Raw genomic sequence first — 23,130 nt, forward strand, 5'->3', positions numbered from 1 at the left:
CATATGTGCATTATGTCATTCTAACTTTGCTAGTATTGATATTGTTGTATGATTTTTGTTTTCTGCTCCATATGCGGTATGTGTATTGGTTTGGTTGTTGGTATTATTATTATTATTATTAATATTATTATTGGGGTGTGTTTTTCTTTCTGTCTGTTTTCCCTGATTTTGTAATGCGTGCTCCGATTGTGTCTGATATCGTGTGATATTCCAACTTGGTGACTTGTAATGTAATCCTTTTCTTGCCGATATCTTCCGCGTTTTTGTCTTATCTCATGTGCGCATTGTCGTGGTTTCAAGGCCACCTCGAAGTGTATTTAGTAACGACCATCTTGGTCTTTGTAAAATTACTTCTTACATGAAATGTCGCATCCTAAGAATTTAAATCTTATGATATATGTAATTATAATTGTATTATTATTATTATTCATGTTCGGTAACTCCTCGGTTGTAGAAAACTGAAATTTCTTTGCCCGGTTCTTGAACTCTGAAGTGATTAATGCTCACATACTTTATTCTTACGTAGTTTTGTTTTCTTCTTGCTTTGTTACGTCACTAGCCTAAATATTTATTATCTGGTGAATGCTAAAAGTTTTGGCAGGCCTTGCCTATTATTAATAAAATTCGATAGCGTGGGTCATGAGTTGGAAGCTGACCTTTCTGCGTGTTGTCGTTCTGTTTACATTGTGGAACTTTTTTTTTTCCTCCCCTTGTAATATTGTATGAATTTGGGGAATATTTTTCTGTTTACTAGTAATTGATATTTGGTTTGTTTTACTAATTTATTGTGTAATATCGGTACTGATCACCACATATTCCGGGTTCGTGTGTATTGTCTATAGATGAACTAAAGGAAGGTTGAAACCTTGTTGGACCAAGTTCATTATTACTGGCTAGTATTTATAAAGTTTAAAGCTTAAAATTAAAATTTATTATTTTTAAAGGGGATTTGTTCATAATAAGTATTTACAAGCTTGTAAACCTTTTCTGTATTATAATTTAGCTTCTGGTCTAACTTAATAATTAATTTAATAATAATGAATTTAATAATTTAATTTAATAATTAAAAATTTATTTATTTACTTTATTGGTTCCTTAACTTATTTAACTTTTAAACGTGGGAACCGTTTACTGTAAATTATAATGAATTTCATTCATTTGTTTATTAATTGTTAATTAGTTTGAAAGAAAGTTATTTACCCTTCATTTATTATTTAAAAGAAGAAAGGAAATATTTAATTATAAATGCTATGAATTTTTTCTCTCTTTAAGTAAATATCTTATTTACATTTTTATTTTGTCTGTTATTTAGTAGTTAGTAATATTGACCTGGTAACCCTTCAAGTGTTAGTATTAAGATCCTGCCCTTTTACCTACATGTTTCGGCCCTGCACGCGTTGTATTTTGTGCTATTGCCCTCATGGTAAGTAACTGTGTTTTGTTTTCATTTTGTTGTTTGTGCATTTAATTGTTATGTCTATGTACATCTTAATGGGGTTGTATAAATTAATGCTATTAAAGAGGAATCGTTCCAGAAGACTTCACACAGTGCAGAACCATTACCATACCTAAAATAGGAAGGGCAGTTGACTGCACCAGTTATAGAACACTATCAATATTCACACATACCTCCAAGATATTAATTAACATAGTTAAGAACAGAATAAAAGGAAAAGTAGATAAGTATGTTGGAGAAGACCAATTTGGATTTAGAGAAGGCAGAGGAACAAGATAAGCAATTATGGCCTTATGCATGTTATTGGAGAGAAGGATGGAAATGAATAGAACAACTTATCCTTACCTTCATTGACTTAAAAAAAGCTTTCCACAGTGTGAACTGGGAACTTCTGTTTAGAACTATGAGGAAAATAGGACTGGACTGGAAGGATAGAAGAATGATTAATCAACCATCAATCAGGTAGAAGAAAAGTCTAGGATTAGAAAAGGGGTTAGACAAGGTTGTCCCCTATCACCGTATTTGTTTAATATGTTCATTAAGGAAGCTATTCAGATCATGAAGGAGAAGACAGAGGGAATAAAAGTCAATGGTGAAAGGATCCATTTTATCAGATTTACAGATGACATTGTATTACTGTTATTGCAGACTCAGAAAAAGAAATGAATATAATGCTGAAAGTCCTCTCAGACACTCTTATACTATGGAAATTAAAAGTAAACAAAAAATGAAAGTAATTGTAGTGCGCAAAAATATGGAAGAAATTAAAACCAATATAAAAATTGATGATGTCAGAATTGATCAGGTGAAACAATTCTGTTATCTTGGTAGTATGATAACAGAGAATAATAGATGCTTCCTGGAAGTAAAGAGAAGAATAGCATTGGCAAAACAGGCATTTATGAATAAGAAAAACATTTTAACCAGCACACACATGAATATAGATGTCAGAAAATCCTTTGCAAAATCATTTGTATGGAGAACACTTCAGTATGGAAGTGATAGTTGGACTCTGGGTAAATTAGAAAGGAATCGACTTGAAGCTGCTGAAATGTGGATATGGCAGAAAATTACCAGAACGAGCTGGACGGAAAGAAAAACCAACCTGGAAGTCTTAAGGGAAGTTAAGGAAGAGAGAAGATCATTAAAGGAAATGGAAAACAGGAAATTAAAATTTAGTGGACATGTCATCAGACACAACACTTTCATCACTAACATTCTTGAAGGGAAAGTGCTGGGAAAGAAAGGAAGAGGAAGACCTAGGATGAAGTATTTGGACGACATCAAGAAGAGGTTAGGTTGTGACAATTACATGGAACTGAAACGAACAGCCAATGAAAGAAGAGAGTGGTTGCATCGACAAGGCATTAGCCTTTAGAATACTGATTCTGTGTAAATGTAATAAAAAAGTAATGCAAACATTACATAATATAGTACTGAAAAGGTGAACCATTACGACATAAGTTTAGTTAATAAGATAAAGTTTGAGGGATATTCCACCATTCAACACATTATAAAATAAATTATAAGAAGACTGGTTTCGACTCCCTTGGAGTCATCATCAGTTCTTGTTGAAAATCAAATCAAGGGGAATCTGATAACAATCATCATAATAATAAATAATGTACCTAAAGGCGATTGCCTGGAAACACATCAATGGGTTGCAAGACATTACCTTGAAATGTAGCGTACACATGGCAAGCAGCACTTGGAACTTAAAAAGTTCTTAGTTCTGGCTTAAACTGTCTTGTGTTCATGGAACACGGAACACTGGAAACACATGCACTGGTTGAAAATATATACAAACACGACACAAACACTTATAATGATATGAAACCACGGCTCTTTAAGAGTGTTCTTGGACTTGATAGTCTTGTTTCTATCTGAAAAAACTGGATGAAACATATACACATTGAAATAAAATGTACAAAGACATAGTTCTGGCTTAAACTGTCGTGTGTTCATGGACACGGAACACTGGAGACATATGCACTGGTTGTAAATATACACATACGATATGAAACACTTGTAACGATATGAAGCAATTGGCATTTCAAGAATGTTCTTGGGCTTGATAGTCTTATTTCTATTTGATTAAATTGGATGAAATATATATACAATGAATGTACAAAGACAAAATATTTGGCATTTAAAAGTTCTTGGTTTTGGTTTTAAAAAATTGTGATGTGTTCGTGGAACACAATAGAACTGTTGGTCTTGTTTCAATCTATTGGAAACAAATGCACTATCATAGTTGAGAATATACATATTGATTGAAAGTTTATAAACTGATATGAAACACATGGCACTTTAATGTTCTTGGATGTGAGTAAAAATGCTGTCGTATGTTTGTACAACTCAGCATACACTTGTCAAGGGGTCTTGTCACAATCAACTGGAATATGTGAACCTTTTTTAAAACAAAACTTGTTGACTATTATACCACACAATCACGTGAAACATTTGGTAATCAGCTGAAATTGTACACTGGCTTGAGATGCTTAGTATTTAAGGAAGATCTTGGGTCTAATTTAGAATTATTACCGTGTATTTGTGGAACACGGAACATGATTGTCGGCCCTGATTCAAACAACTTGATATATAACATAGTTGAAATGAAAACATTTAGAACTTGTTGGTTTTAAATGTCAACACGGAAATGAAGATCGTAACCTATGACAAGTCTAGTTATTATTGTGATCACAATTCAATAAGGATCAAAAACATGAAGTTTATATCCTATGCATTCCTTCTGCATATATGCAAGTCCAAGGGACACTCCTTTGCAGGTCCCATGTGACAAGGACAAAGAGCAGTAGGGACAGTGCAGAGCTTTGGTATACACTGACAGTAACTGGGAAACTCTCCAAGATGCCGAATCTGTTAAATTTATATTACTGTACTGTTCATAAGGTATCTCTTTAGTTTTCCATTTTAATCTCTCCTGAATGGCAGATGCTTTAATTTTATGTAGTTTAATTTGTGTGTTTTAAATTATTATACTTGACCTGCCTGCTCTGATTTGTAATTGAGATTTTATTTATTTATGATTGTGATCACTAATAATTAAATTTTTATTTTGTTGATTTTTAAGAAGTGATTTCGATGAATTCACAGATATGTTAGTATTTATATTCTAACTTGTTTGTGAAGCACAATTAAATTGATATAATAAATAAGGTAGTCCAACCTATTCAAGCTCGAATTATTGTTGCTGCTTGCGTATTCTGCACACTGTTAAGTTTTCATGTCATAGCCACCCATCATTTGTTTTTATTATCTGAGGGCCTTGCCTATTATCTTTCTCATCAGCTATTTCACATCAAAGACTTCTGTTAAAACTTAGCAACTACGGCATTCAGGGTAAACTGCTGTCATGGTTGAGGTCATTTTTGGTGGGTCGAGCGCAATGTGTTGTGTATGGAGGAGCCAAATCAGACCAAACCACAATTATTTCTGGAGTAATTCAGGGCAGTGTGATAGGGCCCCTCCTATACACGATTTATGCTCTCGACTTACCGGATTGTGTAAATTCGACCATGGCGCAGTATGCCGATGACACAGTCATTTACAGAGCCATGAAAAACAGTGATGATACTGTAAAATTCCAATTGGATCTGGATAGTATAGCTCTGTGGTGTGAGGTAAACAGAAAGTATATAAATATTAAGAAGTGTAAATATATAAGACTAAGCAGAGCTAAACAACCACTCCAGAACCAACCTACTCTATGTGGAATCCAACTGCTGACTTCTAACTCCATCAGACTGCTCGGTATTCACATTACGGACAATCTGAAATGGAATAAACACGTGGAGGAAGTGAGGTGTAAGGCATACAGAGCGCTAGGTTTCGTCCATACATGTCTCTCGGGAGGAAGAAGTAAAGACCTACGAACGGCTTATATTTCCCTAGTGCAGCCCTATTATATGGCCTTCCTTCCTGGCATCCAACGACAATAGAAAATATGAGGAAACTAGAGGGTATCCAGCGACGAGCAGAACGTTTAATTAACAAACACATCCTCTTAAAAACACAGCCAGGTCATTGCCACCAGTGAACTCTTTATGTACACAAATAGATGTAGCCTTCCTTAGGAAATCCCTGACAGATAACACACACCTCTCCCCTTTCCACTGCCTGCAGCTCAATTACCACTCTGTTAAAAGAGGCCAAGGAGTTACTCTTGTCCCTCCCTTCGCTAGAACAACCTCATATTTAAATGGGTTTTACGCAAGGGCTGCTCGTACCTGGAACCTTCTACCATCAGAGGTAAAGCTGCTTCCTCTTCCTCACTTCCTCCATGAAGTAAAGAAAATGTATATGTAAATGTTATGTAAATGTTACAGAAGAGTGAAAAATAAACAAAGGAAAAAAGTATAATAAAAAAAAAAGAAAGAAAAAACATATGGGAACAAAACAGAGTAGATGGAGAAAACTGTTCTACAATGGTTTGGACATGTTAAATGGATGGATAAGGAAGGAATGACAAATCATTCTATGAAATTACAATTCAAGGGAAAGAAGGTTGAGGAAAATACAGAATATTATAGTTTAACACAGAATGAGACAATGGAACCTGGTCTAGAAACCAGTTCTAAAGACGTGGTGATCTGGTTGCATCTTGATAAAAAAATATAATTATGAGAACATTTCTACTTCGCACGCACCTATCTTTCTTAAAGGAATTTACATTACATTACATCTTTATTAATCCACCACAGTTACAAATCATCGGTATAAGGAAAATAGTTCATGACTGGACTAACTACTTAACTACAACTAAATCTATAATTAATTTTATACTAAATCCTCGTATGTAGCAGCTCACTCATGGGCGGATTGCCACCTCCACATTTTCTTAGTGCATGACTATAAACTAACCACTTAACTACAACTAAATCTGTCTGGCTGCAACATCACCCCTTGGTGAGGAACTGCGACCACCCTTCGCTGGGATGCCGCGACCAGACCTGTCGCATGAGGCCGGAAAAAGCCCTTATAGACCCCTTAAGATGTCAATGCTAGCTTCCTCACCCTTCCTCTATGTAACAGCTCACACGTGGGTGGCTTGCCAGCTTCACATGTAGCATGCCACATCTGCATTCTCCTGCCGAGACAGATACCGTAACTCTGCTCTTCTTTCTTTGTCTCATTGACATCTTACTCTCCTCTAACCTAATACTTTCTTCCTTACTCTACTCTACAAGTACAGTTGGTCTGATTCATCACTTTAGCTTGAGATAAGTCAGGCCTATCTCTCCCTCTCTCACCTCTACGTCACACAACTCCACCATCTTGCTCCTTCCATTTTTTTTTTTTCCCCTTTTCCTAACTACTCGGTCAACAGATCCTTTCTCACTTCACAGGTACATTTCAGACCCTCCTTATGCTCAGCCCCTCTTAACTGCCCTCACACTTATCTTTATACATTCATAGAATTCCCATTTATACATACACATAGATGTATACAGACTATCCATACCCATGTACTCCCCACAACTTATCAAATAAAAAATACATCAACTTTTACTACACACTTCCAAATTACAGTACATCCACTTCTCCTTAATACTCCTTCCTTCTTCCTATTTACCTAAACCTTACCTTTTACTACCTAATCCACTACCCATCCTCTTAACAATATATTACACATAGACTTTACACTACACACAAAAACAGTCCATCTTTCATACCTCTTTCTCTGTTCACTCTTTCTTTCATAGCTCTTTCCACACAGTCTATCTTTTTTTCTTCTTTACATCTTAAAGGAATTTTAGTCCTACGCCAAATGTAAACTGCTTAACCCGCCAGTGGTCGCTAGGATGAAAATAACGCGAGTGGTCGCGCGTTGAGCAAAATGCTCACGGTATGATATGACGTGTTTACATAACAAATACCAATCTATTCCAAGCGTAAATGTATTAACACATTAAATAAACAAAAGAATAAATCTCAAATAGTTATAAAGAACACTAAAAATTACAAATAGTAATAAATCTCAAATGGTTATAACTGTAACAGAAAAATAAATTCCCAACTTTCTAAAATAGTGTGTGCATCTTTCGCAATGCCCTTTACACAAGGAGGATGAGTCACTATGTTTTCAGCACAAGTATGTGAGCGTGGATTTCTTCTTGGTAGATGTCTGCCCCACCTTATGTTTCACTATATAAACATTGTCACTAAACATGAAATTCTCATTTACCTCCAACATATGTTGTTCGCCAGCTATAGATTTTTCTCCAGGTACGGTACCATCAGCACGTTCTTCTGGCTCGGACTGTTCAGAATCCGTAGTATATTCACTGCATTCATTTTCACAGTCCGAGTGACTGTTTTAGCCCTTGCGTTGATCACTAGGAATTTCATCAAACCAAGCTAAAATGTCACAACTTGAAGCCAACGTCACGCACTAATTACACAACACATGAATACAATAAGTTGCATAGAATTGTTTCAACTATGAAACAACATACAACAATAGCGAAACTATTGCACACACAGAAATTAGCGCAAACGTGACTGGTCGCGCGTGAAGCAAAATGCTCACCCTTGACGGTCGCTGATAATTCCTCCCTCCCTGTCCCTTCTCAAGGTCACACATGTGTGTTTCAATGCATCCGTCCTCACAATACTACAGTGCAAAGGTACACCAGGGCTCAAGTTCAAAACTAGGCTGTTTAAAAGGGCAGATGATTTTCAATGACCGTGGGAATTTTGCTCATATAGCGACCACTGGCGGGTTAATGAATTACGAAGGAAGAAGAAGCTAGGGAGGTAACTTCAGTCAAAAGAGAGGAATTACCATCTGATGATATTAAACAGAAATATAAATTTCAGTATATGTATTTCAATTAAAATGCAATTAAATATTTCATACAAATAAATGTTTGTTCATTTATACACTAATTACATTTCTTCATAAGCAAACATTGTAGCTTACAGAACTATTTCCTAAATTGGCACTTGTGATACATGTCAAGGAACTGCCTTTTCTTATCAACGAAGGTAGGTATGAAATCTGTTAGCTGCCAATAATGGAAAAAAGAACTTTCTTCCATAATACTATTTTCTTGTCACATATTAGCTACCCTCTGCAAGAGAACAGATACAAAAGTTTAGACAAACAGGAAGTAGCAAAGAATAAAATATATCTTCTGAGCAAGTAGTCAAAACAGACTGACTCATGCAATATGACAGATACATACCTGAAAAGGCATACAATTTGTTCATAAAGGCATACAGTATATACTATTTCTCCTCATTAGGAATAAAAAGCCATGAGGAGACAGGATGTGCAACGCTCATAATATCCCTGAGTAACACAAACATTTTCAGTCATGTTAACAATTTGTTTTCAGTCTCCTTTGTTTGCTACATGTAAAAGTAGAAAAATCTAAAAGTATAAATCTCACCAAAAAAAAAAAACAACTTTAAAAACATAGAATCTCAGTTAAGAAGATTGTTTAAAGTGATACATTCACGATAAGCAACTGAACAACTGTAGAAATTCACATATCACTTTGAGTTACAAACTCTAATCTACATTTTTGGCACAACCTTAATCTCGTATCTCATTTAATTATTTCCAGACAAGTTGTTTATAAAATGCACAAACTTTTGAACAAAAAAATGAGAGTGCATAAACTTACAATTTACTTTACGTCACACCAACACACATAGGTCTTACGGCGAAGATGGGATAGGAAAGGGCTAGGAGTGGGAAGGAAGTGCCAGTGGCCTTAAAACAGCCCCAGCATTCGCCTGGTGTGAAAATGGGAAACCACGGAAAACCTCCTTCAGGTCTGCCAACAGTGGGGTTCGAACCCACTATCTCCCGAATGCAAGCTGATAGCTACATGACCCAAACCACGCGGCCATTTGCTTGGTAATGTGCATAAACCACACTGATCACATTTATGCCAGGTGAATCAGCAGCCCATACCAATATTTTGTTCTGCAGCCTGACAAACATACGAGATCATCGTGAGGTCAACACTTCTAAATTTATTGTACGACAGTTTACATAAATATGTTACGATGTCATGCCAACTGTCCAGGTAAAGGAAAATGCAAAATTAATGCTTAAAACTATGATACAATGATGTGGAGAGCGTACAAAACAGCAAATTGGAGGAGTAACAAACTCTAAGACATCCTTAATACCAAGTCTCACTCACAGCTGTGATGTAGTGCATGTGGTTAATAACTTGAGAAACATATCTAGTTTTAACCACCTAATCAATACACAGCACTACAACCTGGAAAGAATTCATGAAAAATGAAAAAAAAAAAAAATAAATAGTGGACATGTTTCGGCTCTAAGTCAATACAGACCAATATGAATATGATTTCTTGTAATGTGGTTAATGGCAGGCGAGTTGGCCGGGCGGTTAGGGCTACGCAGCTGTGAGCTTACATCTGGGAAATAGTGAGTTTAAACCCCACTGTCGGCAACCGTGAAGGTGGTTTTCTGTTGTTTCCCATTTTCACACCAGGCCACAGCTGCTTCTTTCCCACTCCTAAGCATTTCCTATTCCATTGTCGCCATAAGATCTATCTGTGTCGGTGCAACGTAAAGCAAATTGTGAGAGAGGTGAATGTGATTAACGGTTCGAATCCTACATCGTAAAAAAATATTTTTACATCAATATGAAATTTCAGTACTTAAACACAGGCCAACGTATTGAGAGCCAAAAACATGGAGTCCTATACTGCTCAGAAGACAATGATTCTGAGCACTGATATGGTGTTGCCATACTCATCTCCATTGGCCTGAAAAAATTAGAAATCAATTTCTTCTCTCCTTGAAGGTTAAGTAATGCTACTGAAATTGCAAACTTCTAAGTATGTTATACCTAAATGTAGTTTAGGCATAACTTTCAACAAAGGGTAAAATTGATGAAGTGGCTGAGGAATTTTACTCCACTCTGAAAATTGCAATGTACCTGACAAGGAAAGGGGAGCTAACAACAGTTCTCAGAGATTTTACATCCAAGGGTGTTATTAGTGCCTCATCATTTGTGACTGGATCTACCCATCTCATCTTCAGAATTATGCTGTAACTCCAAATTTAAAGACTTTTATTCTCTTCCTTTCAGAGCTAGTAATTGTCCATGTTTCATTTCCATACAATGTCACATTCCAGATGAAAATCTTCAAAAATATTTTTTCTTGTGCTAGTCTCCATTTTATGTTGTCCTTACTTCTGACATCGTATTCTACAACTGAAGTAACAGTATTAATCAACTTCCTTTAACGCAACATTTCCTAATCAAATATTTCCTGCATCACCTGACTTTATTCAACTGCACTCCGTTACTTTTGTTTTAGCTTTATTTATACAAGACTCTGTCCATTCCATTCAGCAATTCCTCCTGATCTTCTGCAGACTCAGATAAAATAACAATATTATCAGCAAATCTCAGAGTTTTGATTTCCTTTCCTTGAAATGTGATTCCCTTTCCAAATTCCTCTTGTATTTTATTTACTGCCTGTTTTATTTAAACAATGAAAAGGAGAAGGGATAAACTGCAGCCTTGCCTCACTCCTTTATGGGTTGCTGCTTCTTTTTTTAACAGCCCTCGATTCCCAATATTGCAGTCTAATTTTTGTACATACTGTAAATACTCCTCCTTTCTAGGTATCTGATCCCAATCATAAGAATCTAAAACTTTATCAGATGTCCTTTTTAGATCCTCCTTAACTCGATCCTCTAAGATCAGACATAAAGTAAGGATTGCTTCACGTGCTCCTAAATTTTTTCTGAAGCCAAACTGATCTTTTTTCAACTCAGCTTCAACTTGTCTTTCCATTCTTCTGTAAATAATAAATATGTGTTAAAATTATGCAAGCATGAGATACTAAACTAATGGTGTGGTAGTTTTCACAATGGTCAGAACCTGCTTTGTAGGGAATAGGTATAACATTGTCTATGCTTTGATGACACTTCTCCTGTATCATACATCTTACATATTAAATAAAATAACCTTGCCATGCCGGTTTCTTCTAAGGCAATCAGTATATCTGAGCGTATGTTATCAATTCCAGGTGCCATGTTTCTATTTAAGTCTCAAAGCTCTGTCGAATTCTGACCTCAAAATTGGGTCTCCCATTTCATCAGAATCATTGGTCTCTTCTTGTTCCAAAACCATATCATCTACTTTTCTTCCCTTGATACAAACATTGAATATGTTTCTGCAATCCTTCTTTCCGTAGAAGTGGTTTTCCATCTGAGCTCTTAATATTCATACACCTACTTTTCCTTTCTCCAAAAGTCTCCTTGATTTTCCTATATGCAACATCTACCTTTCTTACAACCATACAACCTTCAACATATTTGCACGTCTCTTTCATCCATTCTTTCTCAGCTGTCCTGAACTTTATATCTAGTTCATTTTTTAATTGCCTGTATTTTATGCCCTCCTCATTTTTGCATTCTTGTACTTTCGCCATCTGTCAATCAAGTCCAGTATCTCCCAAGTTATCCAGTGATTCTTGCCTTTCTGCCCAACATTTCTTTAGCAGCTCTACTGATCTCATTCATCACGACTGACCACTCTTCATCTACTAGGTTTCCTTCAGCCTTTTCACTTTGTCCTTCAACAATATGTTTCTTGAAACAAGCCCTCACTCTCTTTTCCTTAAACTTGTCTAGATCCCATCTCTTTGCATTCCTCCCTTTTTTCAATTTCTTCAACTTCAGGCAGCATTTCATGACCACCAATTTGTGGTCAGTGTCCAATGAGCTCCTGAGAAGGTCTTTCAATTCAACACCTGATTAATCATAATTAAATCTATTTGGTATCTTCCAGCGTCTCCTGCTCTTGTCCACGTATACAGCCATCGTTTGTGGTGTTTGAACCAAGTATTAGCAAGGACTAAATTATGATCAGTGCAGAATTCTACCAGGCAACTTCTTTCATTCCTTTGTCCTGGTACAAATGAATTCTCCTACTACATTACCTTCTCTTCTTTTGTCTACCAATGCATTCCAGCCCCACATCACACTTTCTTTTATATACTGTATTAAATCTCCTTTGCCTTTGCTGGCGAGACCTAGTGTTTATAGTGCACTACATCTTCTGGTATGGGCTAGAGCAAAACTCTGATTGATCTGTCTCAGTACTATCCTTGGTTTTGACAATGTGAAAGTGAGTGAGGTATGAGTGATGCTAATAATGCCATTATGCAGCCAGTCCCTGCTATGAATCATGTGAAAATGCTGCTCTTAGGGTTGGTTGGTACATGGATTTCATTGGGCTTGGCAGACTGATATATAACAGCAACTTCTGGCTCAACGAGGAAAGCAACGGGAAACTACATCACTCCTCATTTACCTAGTATGCCATCTATGACAGCTGATGGTGGAACTGTTGAGGATCCAATCAGCCTTTGGGCTGAAGACTGAACATACAATCATACATTAAATCTCCTATCTCGTCATATATATATATATACTTTCGACTTCAGCCAATAGGCATATAGAGCTGCACTATTTTATTGGGCATTGGCTTGGTGATGATGATGATGATGATAATAATAATAACAACAACACACCATCGACTGGTTACAAGCATACTTGACTTTTCATCACCAAACGATAGAACGTCGGTGCTTTCCTACAGATGCAAGAATAGGGGATACTCTATGATTAACTTCCACGCTCCTACCAATGACTCTAACACGAAAAACCCAGAAATGACAAATCAGTACTGGGATGCCCTTGAGGAAACTCTAGACAAAGTACCAAATCACCATACAACTATATTGCCGGGCTGAGTGGCTCAGACTGTTAAGGCGCTGGCTTTCTGACTCCAACCTGGCAGGTTCGATCCTGGCTCAGTCCGGTGGTATTTGAAGGTGCTCAAATACGTCAGCCTCGTGTTGGTATATTTACTGGCACGTAAAAGAACTCCCGTGGGACTAAATTCCAGCACCTCGGCGTCTCCGAAAACCGTAAAAGAGTAGTTAGTGGGACGTAAAACAAATAACATTATTATTACAACTATATTGTTAGGAGATTTCAACGCCCAGATCGGTAGAATTGAAATACCGGAAGATTGTAGGAAGATATCCTGCCCATAAGACAACCAACACCAATGGGGAACGCTTAATCAGTGTCTGCACCAAATATGGATTACTTTTGATGTCTACAGCTTTCAAACACCTTCCCAGAAAGGCAAATGAAATGGCGATGCCCAAATAGCATGATGGGTGAATTCCAAATCGACCATGTAGCAATAGACAAGCTGCACCACAGGGATATTATGAATGTCAAGGTGATACGAGGAACCAACATTGACTCTGATCACTACCTGTCTCTGGTTAAAACGAACCTGAAACCACTAATAAAGACCACAGGTAGGTTAGCAAAAAACACGAAGATCCCTAGGTTTGATATCACCAAACTCAAAGAAGACAGCACTAGTTACCAAGAGAGACTGATTCATAATACCAACAGGATTAACACATCTACAAAATGGGATCAACTTAGGGATGCCATCATAGTAGCAGCTCAGGAAACAACCCCCAATAGACCTAAAGGGAACAAGCATCCGTGGTGGTCCAGCGAATGTGATAAAGCTATAGAAGCTAGGCGGCTAGCGTGGATGAAATGGAATGTACATAAGAACGAAGCTAATTTACAAGCCTTTATTGCACAAAGGAAAACTACATCGAGCATCATAAGAGGGGCCAAGAGGAAGCACAACCAGGAACTGATTAAGCAAGCAGAGGAGGATTTTTTAAGGAACAACTCTAGAGATCTATACGAGGGCCTCAAACAACAAACAACCCAATTCGCTTCCCCTGCCTTACATCTCCAGAGACCAGATGGATCCCTGTGTCTTAATGACAGCGATTGTACCAAGACCCTAGCTAACTACTTCAAAGGACTCTTAAATGCAGAAGAACCTATTGAACGTCTCCAAGTTACAGAACCAACTAGCCCTAATACTGAGTTTATCCCTCCTCCAACCTATGAAGAAGTCAGAGATATAATTAAACTACTCAAGAATAATAAAGCTTTTGGGAAGACGGGATAGTAGCAGAAATGCTGAAACATGCCGGAGAACACACCTTCAGGAGCACACATAAAGTAATTCTGGACATATGGACTAGTGAGAGGCTCCCAGATGATTGGACGTCAGCCATTATCCATCCAATCCACAAGAAGGGAAGCAAAACAGATCCCAGTAACTACAGAGGAATATCACTCCTTGCTGTTACCTATAAGATATTTTTCAAGATTCTGGAACACCACGTAACAAGACAGTTGGATAAAGAGTTAGGAGAATATCAAGCAGGGTTCAGAGCATCGAGGTCCTGTACCGAGCAGATACAAAATCTGAAGACCATCCTTCAGTACAGCAAGTCAAGAGCCCGACGATGGGTAGCTATATTTGTCGACTTCGAGAAAGCATATGACTCAGTAGAGAGAATTACTCTTTATAAAACATTAAGAGAACTAGGACTTAATGACAAGATCAATAGGCTGGTGCAAGCCACCTTGCACAATACCACAGCCAGAGTAAAGTTTAGAGGACAACTCTCTGAGAGTTTCGCCATTAAAACAGGGGTGAGACAAGGAGATGGCATCTCATGCATATTATTTAATTACGTTCTGGAAAAGATCATTATAGAGTGGATGAGATTCCTTCCAGAGAACACTGGATTACGGATGGGGATTAAAGCCGACAACCTAAGGATACCATGCCTAGCCTTTGCAGACAATCTGACTTTATTGGCAAATTACATACAGGAGGCTACTACTCAGCTCCAAACACTGCACTCAATAGCGGCTAAAACGGGTCTTTTGATCAACATAGGAAAGACAGAGTTTGTTACTAACATCAAATATGCCCCTGGAAAGATGAGAGTCAGTGATAATATCTACAGATACCAGATGGAAGCCAATGGTATCAACCAAATCGTGAGCTATATAAACACCAAGACAATCTCATAGATGCCATCAGAAGAAGGTGACTGTCTTTTTACGGACACCTATCCAGAATGGATTCAAATAGGTTATCCCGTAGGATCTTCAAGACTGCTAACAAAGGCAAAGCTACTGGATTCATGTGGATGAAGCAAGTGGAAAAGGACCTTTCGGAACTCCATATAAATCAAAATGACATAGCTGATCGGAGTAACTATCATACAACTCTTAAAACTAAATCCTTTGTAACATACCTCACAGAAGTTACCCACAGACCAAAAGACGAGACCAGGAAATGGTCTGAGGAATGTAAGATTGAATTTAGCCGGAAAATGAAGGACTACTGGGCCATCAGAAAAGCTCGAGGTACCAACAAGAAAACAGCTGCCAAACCAACCGCTAAGAACACCAATTGTGGCAAACAATGACAATGACATCAATAATAATAATTTTGTATGGCTGTTTCTAGCCGAGTGCAGCCCTTGTAAGGCAGACCCTCCGACGAGGGTGCGCGGCATCTGCCACGTGTAGGTAACTGCGTGTTATTGTGGTGGAGGATAGTGTTGTGTGGTGTGCGAGTTGCAGGGATGTTGGGGACAGCACAAACACCCAGCCCCTGGGCCATTGGAATTAACCAATGAAGGTTAAAATCCCCAACCCAGCCGGGAATCGAACCCGGGACCCTCTGAACCGAAGGCCAGTACGCTGACCATTCAGCCAATGAGTCGGACATGATGACATCAAGAAACAGCTAAAACACAAGCACCGTGGTCCATAGATGGCCCTAACGAAATAAAATAATAATAATAATAACAATAATAATAACAATAATAATAATAATAATAAATATCATCATGTACCATGTACAGGCAATTTGACCTGATGCCTTTCAGGTTGTTTGTGCATCAATTTTGACATTCTGCATTACTCTACCAAATAGAAGAGAAACTGAAATTCTGTTGGGCAACCTATTGCTGAAGTTTAATTAAATTTGAAAATTGGACTACCTCCCATGATCTTGGGATCCAGAGGCCGACACATTAATAGTGTGACCCACAGAGGGATGACCGCACTGATCTTAATATTAGGCAACATTCAAGCATTTGCCTGGCACAAGTCCGGGGAAGAAACCTACTGAAATGTACTAGAATCTGAAACTGAAACAAGCTGTTTTGAATTCTCATGTATTACCATGGAGCATGTCTAAGTATGCTCATCTATGAACATAATCCCGTAAATATCTGAAAAAGAGAGTGGCTAATAGACACATTAACAATTTTAGCAAAATATTAGTTATTTATACATCAATTGTTTCTGTGTTTCTGCTACTGGTACGGTCTTCTATATTGATGCCGAGTTCATTACATTTAGCAGCAAAAATATTTTTATTAATGAGCCATTACTGGTTTGAAATTGCAAACAGAAGTAGAATATAGCAGCACCTCAACCCACAGATATAAAACCTACTCACAAAAGGACACAGCTATTATTCAATCACAGTGCAGAACATACCTGCCTTTTACCTAGGCTTCACTGTTACATTATGGTCCAGTCAAGTGAACTACAGAAGCATATGAACACAATACAACTGATTCTCCATTTCTGAGAAAGCCAGTTCCCACAATGCTTCCTATGACAAGCATTTCATTCTTTAAATCCTGTATAACTTATTGACCTCTACCTCATTTTCTACTCTTAAGAAATGAGGAGCACCGTTTCAAAACGTATTACATGCAGTCGAGGTCAGAATACGTTTTGATGCGGTTTCCAACCAATTAGGATAGGCTCTTTAACGCTGTTGAGTTAGATCGGGTCATTTTGTATTCTTTCCGATAGGAATTTAGTGCTGAAAAACATGATCCAAAACAAATCGTATTATGTGCACCACGGCGAACGGTTCAAAACGTATTATGTTCAAGATAATGTTTCCCAGCCTGCATTTATCCCGCTCTTTTGTTGGCTGATTCCTGCTATTTTTATATTGTACTTGACAGTGTGGTATTGCTTGCATGCCTGTTCACTTTCGATCACCATAGAGGGCTACTTACCCGTAGGAGAGCGTTCGAAAGGAAGTAGAAAGTGAATAAGAGTTGCAAAAACTAAACGACAATGTGATCAGGAAGCTCGGTAAGTAAACACTCCTGTTGTAAGTTACGAATTATCATTATTATTGAAATTGGTTATGTCGGTGTATCAGATGTGCTTTTTGTGTGGGAAAGATTGCATAAACGCATGTTTTCATACATTGCATAAGTTTTTCTTACCATATTTTCTGCTAGTCCTACAACAACGTGAATGATTACATGGACATCTTTTTATTTTAGGTACTTGAATCGCGATACACATTTAACTAATTTCGAGGCACCATGTAATCACAAGGCAGGCAGGTGTGGGAGCATCCCAGTATTCTACCTGGCCAAAGCAAAAAAATATAGTTTACAGCGTGCCAAACAAAGTGGAACAAGATCACCGACTGAGCCATATGATAAAAGCTACATCTCTGAAACCACGAAGAACTGGAAAGCAATATGCAGGAGAGCGCAGTCGAAATTCCATTGTCGTGTCGTATGAGGTAGGTTATATGTTTCTTTATAATACTGCTACTAGATTTCAGAAGAAAGTGCTACAATGCCATGTTATTAATAGGACGTCATTATCTGTAGTGAACAGCTGAGTAATTCAGTAAACAGTCAATTGCAATAAATAATGGGGGGCTTTATTTTCATTTTCCTTCTGTTGCAAGGAAAAAGTTGATATAATTGCACAGTACAACTTACAAAAACAGAATACAGCTTATGAGCGTAGCTATACTAGTCATTTATTCTTCTTTTCTAGGTGAATACTGGTGATCAATCAAAAGGGTTCTGCTCAAAATTCTTTCAGAAATTGTTCAGGATAAGCCAAACCAGGATTAATAATATATCCAAAGCTGTTAAGAATGGTGCAGGTGTTCGAGAGAGGAGAGGCAGGAATAGGAAGAGTGCTCTGTTTGCTGCAAAAAAAAAAGGTGACTGTGTTCATTTCTCAGTTAAGAGAAAGGGAATAGCATTACAACAGGAATAAAAGTCAGAGGCTTTATCTACCACCAGAGTTAAACATAAACAGACTCCACAAAATGTATAATGCGAGTGTTTCCGCGGACCTGAAAGTGAAAAGTGGCTCTTCCAGAATATTTTCTGTACACAGTTCAACATTGTGTTTGGGACACCATCCACGGATGCTTGTAGTTACTGCGCTCGAATGCTCTTTCAGATTAAATCTAAAAAAATGGTGCTAAAAAGTACAGTTTACCAGCTGATTTGTGAGCACATAAAATTCGCTCACAGGCTTTTCACAAACTTATGAGGAAACGACCTGCTGACACAATGACCTTCTGCTTTGATTTGCAACATTTACAACCACTGCCTAAATTATCAGTTGACGAAGCGTTCTATTCGCGCCAAATATCATTTTACGCACTGTGTTTTACCTAAGAATCCAAAATTTTATGTATGGAATGAGACTGAGGCTGGAAGAGGGCCAAACGAGGTGTCATCAGCTGTTACTTCATTTTCAGATGAGGTACATTTCGATAAATCGATCACCTGTATCAGGCTGTTCGCAGATGGATGTGGAGGCTAAAACAACATGCATGTTATCCGAGCTCTAGTTTACTGGCTACAAACCAAAGCATCCGCTAACATTTCCATGACTGTGGTCACCTTTCCTGTCAGAGGACATTCCTTTTTACCCGCAGACAGGGTTTTTGGTGTTGTAGAAAAGTTTCTTTGTAAGTGCTCTGACATTGTTACTCCCCAGGAATACCGAGAGATCTATCAGTCTGTGGGGACTGTAAAACATCTAGGAAAAGAATGGGTTATAAGGAACTACAAGATCCTTGCCAAGCATTTTAACCCGGGAACGCCGTGCGGTTCCGTACGGTACCAGTGCGCATTATTTCAGATTTTCTCCTACTGATCGTTACTCGCTCCATATATCTGGCAACTCTGCTTTACATTGTCAAGGTGATACTCCCTACAATGCCTGAAATCAACAGAGGGTTTTATTGGACTATTTGTTGGCGGCGACAACTGCTTGGAATTTCAGATCGTGTCGAGAGGAATAAAGATGACTGCCCGTCTAAGGTAAGTTGCTTTATTTTGTTTATAAATGTTGACAATACAATTATGTATCCCAGGGTTTATTATCTTGAAATATCAGTGCATAATTTGAAATAGCAAGCAATCGGTCAGAATTTCTGTATTCGCTGTTATGACACTAATTATTTCGTTGGTACAGTATGGTACCGCACGGCGCTTACCATACCTTCTTGTTTCTTTTCTCCTCCTTACTTCTAAGTGTGATTCTAGAAAAACAATTCATACTGTAGTCGCAAATAGTGATTTATATGGGCCATTGAATTGTATAATCGTAGATTTTACTCAAAAGTCCACGCCATAATGCACGTGGAGAACGCGATGTATCGCGTCTAATAACGTGTAAAATTCTTTTCTTTTCAGTGGCTTGACGCTTGATGAAGTACTGTGCATTCTTGAAGAGGATGATACTGAAGCTGAAGCGATATACATTGAACCACCGGAATTCAGTGTATTATCTGATGAAGATTCGGCTGGGGAAGATGAAGGTGGTCTCGCAGATAACCTTACGGGACGCCAACTCCGAGCACAAGCTGAAGTAGTGCTGAAGCAGCAAATTCCGCACAGCAGTAGTGAATCCATGTCTGATAATGATCCACGGCCCGCAAAGAAAGCGAAATCATCACCTCGTCCACCAGCTACCTGGATGGCGGATGACCTAGTTCCCACAACAGTCCATTTCCCTAGTGCGAATTTTTCCACTTTTCGAAATATGACGCCGATCGAAATATTTGAGTTGTTTTTTGACGATGAAATTGTGAATTTCTTGTGCTCTGAGGCTAGCAAGTATGCCCTTTTTAAGAATGAAGAAGATCCCAAAATAACTCCCGAAGAAATGAAGGTATTTGTTGCCATTTTACTTCTAAGTGGCTATGTGCGAGTGCCTGGGAAAAGACGATATTGGGAGAATGAGGCTGACGTTCACCATGAGTTGGTCAGCAGTGCCATGCGCCGAGATCGCTTTCTTCAAATAATGAGATTCATTCACTGTGCCGATAATAACACTATGGTTACAGATGACAAATTGTGGAAATTAAGACCTTTCATGAATATCGTAGAGAAGAAATGTCGTCAGTATTTTACAGCCGAACAGGATTTGGCTTACGACGAGTGCATGATACCATACTACGGAAAACACGGGTGTAAGCAGTTCATAAGGGGGAAGCCGATCAGATTTGGCTTCAAAGTGTGGTGTTTGAACACAGTTGCTGGATATTTAGTGTCTTTTCAAGTTTATCAAGGGAAAAATCCCTTTGCCAATACACAGTATGAAACCGAATTCGGTAAAGCTTCAGCTCCCTTAGTATCTATGATGGACCAGCTACCTGATGCCGTTCAACATTTGCCCTATAGAATTTATTGTGATAATTTGTTCACCGGTTTCAAATTAGTGAATCACCTTCGCTCTCGAGGATACGGATTTACTGGGACCATTCGAGAAAATCGAGTCCCAAAAGACTGTCCACTGACTTCTTCTACTGAAATGAAGAAAAAGAAACGAGGCACATTCGAATACAAGTAAAGAAGAAGGAATAATTGTCGCGCGCTGGGTTGACAACGCAGTAGTTACTGTGGTATCATCCTGCCATGGCGTGCAACCTATGTCAAAAGTTAGTCGGTACAGTCAAGCTGGAAAGAAAAAAGTGTCAGTCCCACGTCCAAAACTATTCGGAAAGTACAACAACTGTATGGGTGGCACCGATCGTATGGACGAAAATGTAGCCCTCTATAGGATTGGTATCCGTGGTAAAAAGTGGTGGTGGCCAATATTTACATGGCTTTTAGACATCATGGTGAACAATTCGTGGATGCTGTTGAGGAAATCGGGCAATGAAATTAAGCAGTTGGAATTTAGGAGAGATATTGTAATGACCTACCTGAGGCGTTATTTGCAACCTCCTAAGACAGGTGGACGTCCGTCGACGTCACGTGGAAGCACCATCGGAATAAGGTACGTGCAAAATATTTATTACGATATATTGATTATTACGATATATATAATTGGATGATATTTTGAAGGGAAATAAGTACAGTTGTTGTCACTTCTTTTCATTTTAGAGTATCTGACACCTTGAGGTTCGATGGCCTACACCACTATATAGCTCCAACAAATCAACGACGGCGATGTGCAGCCGCCGGATGCGAATCCCGCGTCCGCACAGAATGTGTCAAATGTAGTGTGGGTGTATGTGTAAACTGCTTTGTGTCATTTCACACCAGTGAAAAGTGAAAATAGGTGACTACTGTATGTATCATGTCTGAGATAATGTTGTTTTTCAGAAATCCTAAAGAGATGTCGCAAATGAACCTATAAACACCATTTGTTCCTTTATTGCAAAGATATTTGTATTTGTAAGTGATATTCCGTAACAACATTAAATATTAAATTACATGGTATTCTAAAGAGGAAACAATATTTAAGTTTTACCCAAAAGCTATGTCAAACGCCGTGCGGTACCGTACGGTACCAGGCCGTCATTTAGAAACCAACCAGCCAATTTTTAGAAAAATGACTTTTCAATGTTCTATAATATGTGAATGAAGGGGATATTAAATAAAAATTTTAAAAATCGAAAATTGAAAACTCCGGCGTTCCCGGGTTAAGAAATTGGATAGGATTAAAGAAATGAAGAGGGTGATTCTGAAGAAAAACAGTCAGTACCACGTTACAGGAACCGACGTACAAGTTTGATGACCTCTCAAAGCGATTCATAACCCTTCTGAAACGAGGCATTAGGCTGGGCCATGTACATGAACCTCCCGTAATCGATAAACCGAGAGCATTACATGACTCTAAAAAAACTGGATGTCGAGAACCTGGTGAAAGCCAGATTTGGAGACAACGGGAAGAAGTTCAGCAGTTTGAAATTTGATGTTTCAGCACTAAACATCGGTTCAACGTCAGATACTGGTAGGCCGACTCATGATGATGACTGTGACTGTTTGCATGAGGAAGAAGGATTACTTGCAAGACTGTAAACATCCATATAGCATTAACAATGTGTTAATAATAACTTAATTTACTGTACATGATGCACTGTAGTTAACAATAAAGTCAGTAAAAATTTTTGGAATCAAATGAATGTTTCAAATCGTATTACGTGAATAAAAGGTTGTATCAAAATGTATTTTGTTCAGTGAATTGGTTCAAAACGTGTTAAGTGAAATTGTATAATCAGAATGACGCATTCATGTATTGGGAAATGATTTGAAGCATGACTGATTCGGGAACATAACCTCAATACCTAGATTTTGCCGTTTCGAATTTTGACATGTCTTATTTGGTTAAGAAGTAAAACGTCTTTTCAACTTCTTGTAAAATTATATTCTGTGCACTTAATACGATTCGAAACGATGCTCCTCAAATATCACACAGCTGTTCATCATAAAAAGCAAGCAAGCTTGAAGTTTTAAGGGACTAAGTCCAGGGTGCCCTGACCATTAGAGCACCCCATTTTCGCCATTCCTTCTCATATTTCCTCCCATCACTCCATCCATAGCAACCTACCTATCTTCTTAGGAGTGCCTTTTCACTTTGCACTTACATGTAAAGGCTCCTTTTTTTTTTTTTTTTTTTTTTTTTTTTTTTTACAATT

General features: G+C 38.0%; 1 protein-coding gene across 1 annotated transcript in view; it reads right to left on the minus strand.

Annotated features, from left to right (window-relative positions):
* Positions 1-8,289: 8,289 nt before the first annotated feature.
* LOC136856776 (uncharacterized protein C1orf198 homolog) overlaps positions 8,290-23,130 on the minus strand; it is a 38,848-nt gene continuing 24,007 nt past the window's right edge. Inside the window, exon 3 of the mRNA XM_067134880.2 lies at positions 8,290-8,553. The gene's annotated coding sequence lies outside the window, so the exon portion shown is untranslated. The remainder of the gene's footprint in view (positions 8,554-23,130) is intronic.

The sequence above is a fragment of the Anabrus simplex genome, chromosome 1, assembly GCF_040414725.1.
Source record: "Anabrus simplex isolate iqAnaSimp1 chromosome 1, ASM4041472v1, whole genome shotgun sequence".
NCBI classification, from domain to species: Eukaryota; Metazoa; Arthropoda; class Insecta; order Orthoptera; family Tettigoniidae; genus Anabrus; species Anabrus simplex.